The following is a 5,272-nucleotide window of genomic DNA, read 5'->3' as shown; positions in this document are numbered from 1 at the left end:
CACGCAGTGTTTGTGTGTCTGCATCGTGTGGCTGGTATTGTATTCACCTTGTGAGTGTGCGTGTCATCATGGCAGAAAATGTGGTCCAGGAGACCCCTATTGTAGAGGAACAACCACAGAAGCGGGTTCTGGGTGCATATGTCTGTGGACAGATATTGTCAACTCAATAGCGTTGCAACTGCACAATATACAGAAACTTTACAGGTGTGCAGTTGAGATCAAAATGAAGGCAAAATTCGAAGACGGGTGTGATCTGAGCAAGGGCGCAGGAAGTAGGGGGGTAGTGAGTGTGGAAGGGGCCCTTGGCACATACTCTTGGTTTGATTTGGCATCAAGGCTGGTGTGATCCCATCAAGATGGTCCCTAGTGTTTTGCTTTGTTTTTGCTTACAGTAACTATGTCTTCCAGCAGCTTTGTGCTTGTTTGTCTTCTGGGGTGATTCACTTGTTTGTGGCAGAGCGGTGTATTCACCAGAGTGACTGAGCTGCCGACCGAGAGTCTCATCACACAGATCCTGGACATCGATTGAACATGTCAGAATTAGTCCGTTGTAATATTTACTTTGCATCTGGAGAAAAGAAATTGGATAATGGAACATTTACTGAAATTGCTTGACCTCAATAATCTTGAAGCCGGACCAGATTTTAACGAGATTACACAGACGAATCATTGTCTGCATCACAATCTTTTACACAGCATGGGTCTAACACTGTGCTCATGTTCGAGAGCTCAAGTGCAGATATTGATGGAAAGGAGGCCTTCGGCTTGTGTAGATGAGGTCATGGCTGCGAGGAGAGAACAAAGAGTTGTTGAGTTAATGAAAAGGACATTTAAAGTAGTATTGCTGATTGTGGCTCCTGGCAACATTGCATAGAATGGTTGTCTCTATATTGTGGCCTTAGATGTCTCTATATTGTGGCCTTAGATGTTTAGTACAGAAGGACTGCTTTGTTAGAGAGGCAAAGAGTAAAAGGAGGGCTGTTCTGAGTGAGGACAAAGATTCATATTAGAGGTTTAGAGTGTATCCTTTCTTTGTATGGTTCTTTAGTAATCATTAAAAGAGGAATAAAAGTGGCGTAACAAAGCATCAAGTGCTGTTCAACGAGTCCAGATGGCCCCAAATTAATTCAGGGTTTAGTCAATTGTTTTTGCAGACTCTAACGACACCACTCCAGTGATTTTGAGAGGTAAGAAGAATATCAGCCTCTGTCTTCTTTGTCGCTAAGATGAAGACTTCAGCATCAAAATGCAGAAATGCAGAGCTGAAAGTTCATTCAAAAAGGGATTGATGGAAAGAACCACTGAAATGGGGGAATGGAAATCTACAAATGTGGCCTGGAAAAAAAATTTTTGGATGGGATGAACGGAACAGTTGAGAATACACATCACTAAAACAGATGACGGAGCAGAAAGGTTTGGAGTATGAAGCTGCCCTTTAACTTGTTGTTAGAGTCAAATCTATTTTTAGATGATACAGTTTGGTTTCAGGAAGGTTTTGGTGTGCCCTCTTGAGCCAAAATACTCAGCTTGCTCCATTAGACTGCAACCTCTGAACTGAAATGTAGACTTCGTGAAGCCAGACGGGGAAACAATCATCCATTAGAGAAAAGACTGAAGGTCAGGTGTAGCTGTGTAAATGAGCATGGGCCATGCGTGGGAAAGTTACCTGGAGAAGCAGCGGCTTTATTAAGCGAAATATTCATAATTAATGCATTTGATTGCCTGTTAAACCTAGAAACACTTTCTCTTACATTGTAATGGCCTTGACAATTCCGATTTCTACAACAATACCCCTGAAAAGCACAGGGAATGTTATATTGCATCCTGTTTATTAGAAATTACTGCAGTTATTGCCTTCTTAGTGATGCTCTGATTTTATTAAAAGCTGCTTTATTCTTCAAAGAGGTTATTGCCTGAAAATAAAGGCAGAAATCTAATATTAGGCAGGATATGAAGGGATTCCATATTGCTGATGTGGCCTGTTGTTATCATTCATTTGTTTTAAATCCCTTTAGGCTTATCCTGTTTTCACAGAGATATTTCCCACATCTACCCGGATCTGGTATATCATTGTGGATATATTAGTCTGCTGGTCTCGGTCAATCTCCCTTTTTCCTCGTCTTCCGCCTGCCTGTCTGTTGGTCTGCCCCCTGCCTGTCTGCATTTAAACGCTCGGCTTTCTCCTTTTTCCCGACTCCCTGCATTCATTCCTGTCTGTCTGGTACTGTTTGAAAGTGCCCTTTACACGTCAGTGGTAGTGAGGCAGGATGGGTGAGGGAGGGGGGTTTCCAGCGCTCTAACTAGGTCAGTGAAGACGCACCCCTCTCTCCCCTCACTGTGCCCCTGCTCTCCCCCCCCTGTCTCCTCTCTCTCCTTTCTTCCTCGGCTCCCTGCTGTGACGCAATGCAGACTTTCAGGGTCATGTTTCGGTCTTATCATCTGGAAAAACACAACACGGCCTTCCACTTTAGTGATGACAGTGATGCATCCTTCCAAATCAACATCCAGCAAAACACACAAATTGGCTGAACAAAGACAGCTTGCACTTTTTTACAAGTTCGACGAATCAGCTGCACCATACGGATGGGCTCATCGGCCAGTTTCAATGATCTGGTCCATCTTTTTGCTGTGGTGACCGATTACATAATGCTCCGGCATTGCATAATGTTTGTGGGGGTTTTCCATCTGCTATCGGCCACTTGCACATTTGGAGGGGCAGTCAAGTGCACCTTTCAGAAAGCACGTCACTGTTACTGTGCTTTTGTTTCGGCGGCAAGTGTGCTGATGCGTGTGTCAGCGCTGGTAGGCAACAGTTCGGCTATTGCATTCATCTGCTGTTTTTGAAACCCCATAAAATGCTTAACTTGTAACTTACCATGTGTGCGTGCACGCTAAACAGCAAACTCCAAGTATTACATAAGCCCAGCCTCTTTTACCACATTTTTGCACTAGATGTCTCTGTTTCAGCTGGCTGTCCTGCTATGAGTCATCTGGGCAGTTATATATGAACCGAATAACCAGACCTCACCCATGCCTGATTTTAAAATGCAGGGTGTTTATTTCAGTAAACAACGATCTGAGGTGAGATCTATGTGGATGCACTTTGTATTGCATGTGTTGATGGTGTTGAAGCAAGAAGCCAGAAATCGGGTTGGTGAATATGATAAACCTGTTTGGTAACCTGTCAAGAGCTGCATAAAAATTGACAAATATACAGATTTTCCAGTGATTTTTAGCTGATGTATCATGTATGAAATAAATCTCTAAACACAAGAGGATTATTCAGTAATTCCATTCTTCCCCGATTGCATAGTTAGAGGATTACACATAAGAATGAGCTCTGGTCTTGAAAATGAAAGGAAATAGAGGACCCGAGAGAGTGTGTGAGTACAAAGGTAAATGGTAGGCTGAAAATGAGGGAGTGTGTAGCAGTGCCTTGCGGATGGCACACAAGAGATGTAGGTCAGCAGGCCAAAGATGGAGGAAGCAAGGGGGGTACAAGGCGGAAGCGAGAGCGGTCACAGAAAAGGTGCAGGATTCTGGAAAAACTTTTTCCACTTCGCTGATCTTATTTGCTGTTGATGGAAATATCACATGTTGATCCATGTGGGATTGCGTGTGCGTTTGGCGCGTGTATTTGTTGTGCACTTGCACTCACTCGGGAGTAACTGGGTCATGCTCACATGGCCAAGCACATTGATCCCCACTGGAGGTAAACACAGCCGAGTTGCCGTGGAAACCTCATTTTTACTCTCGCCACGTCTTTACATGGCACATATTTGTATTTGCATCAGATATCTATGTGAATGTTGACACAGGCATTCATGATCATGACCGGGTTCGCACTTTGATCATTCATGACTGTCTTTTGTTTCCATAATCTGTTTCCTAAATTAGTGGTTCAGTCGTGTGAACTTGTCAACACCTCAGAGTCCTCCCTTTGTTCAAGTGTCTGGGTGTGGATGTTCAACCTGCTTTGCAAGAAACGAAGCAAAAGAGACGTAGACAGGTTGGGGGGAAAGAATGTGGAGACCGTGAGTGACAAAGAGAGGGATTTGCTGCTGATTGTTTGTCATGACAAGTCCGGACCTTCCATAGAAATTTAAACATAGGTGTAACTCAAACAGCCACGAAGAACATGTTGTGTCCTAGATGTAGACATGCTAGTGTGTTGTGGAGGTTTAGAGAAGTAGGCTCCTGATTAGAGGGCTGCTAGTTTGAATCATGTGACCTTTTGCACAGGGGAAATAGAGAAGAACTATACAGTACTTCCCCTGTTCAGTAGAGTACCCTCGAACAGGAATGCTCAGGTTATAGTAAAATGCTGTGGTCGGCCTGTGCAGATCGGATTGTGTTTGCAGAAAGAAGGCGTTTGCTAACACATATATGATTAACACTTTAACTAAGAGGAGAGACCCCAGGTAAATAGGGAAACATTTTAAACTAATATTTACCACCATTTTGTTGACATGATAGAGTCGAAGGTTTTTACATGGATACCTCTCTTTATCACTCAATAAACCAGAAGATGAATTCTGGTTTTAGTTGGTTGTGCTCGGCCTACAAAACAGCTTCTGATGATTTTTTATATGTAAATCTTTTTTTGTAATTATGTTATAAATATTATAAGACTTCACAAAAAATAATTTACAGTAATGTAAGGTAGGCCAAGGACACTCATAATATGTTTGTGTAACACATGTAGGTTGGAGGAGTGTGAGTGCTCAGTGAGATAAATCTGTACCTAATGACCTGAAATTGAACTCATATTCTATTTATTCTGCAGGCTTTATCAAACGTGTACAGTGTATGAAAAATGAAACTAATAAGGAGAAACGGAGAGCGAAAAAAAAGAAACAGATGTGCTACAGTGTCGAGTGGTAACAGGAGCTGGGAAGATTAAAAAAAAGAACGGGGAATGAGAAATAGAAAAGAGATGGAACGAGGATGTAAAGTGGAGTCGAGAGGAGGAGGATGAGCACATTGTGACAGGAGGGAACGGTGTTTGTGCTCCATCTGACACACTGACCTAGTGACGCAGCAAAGCTCCCAGCTCCAGATTACAGAGCCGTGGCTTCAGGGAAGGGGGGAGAGAGAAGGGATTAATGGTGCCTCCAGAGAGGAGAAAACAAGGAGATTAATCGAGTGGGGGATTGCAGCTCTGGATGGCAGGAGCCTGAAATAATCCCAACAAATTGACTGGCACAGTCCAGTAGATGCATGCATGTGTGTGTGTGTGTGTGTGTGTGTGTGTGTGTGTGTGTGTGTGTGT

The sequence above is a fragment of the Anarrhichthys ocellatus genome, unplaced genomic scaffold (genome assembly GCF_004355925.1).
Source record: "Anarrhichthys ocellatus isolate YVR2014 unplaced genomic scaffold, GSC_Weel_1.0 scaffold15, whole genome shotgun sequence".
In the NCBI taxonomy this organism is placed as follows: Eukaryota; Metazoa; Chordata; class Actinopteri; order Perciformes; family Anarhichadidae; genus Anarrhichthys; species Anarrhichthys ocellatus.
Note: the sequence above shows the minus strand (reverse complement) of the source record.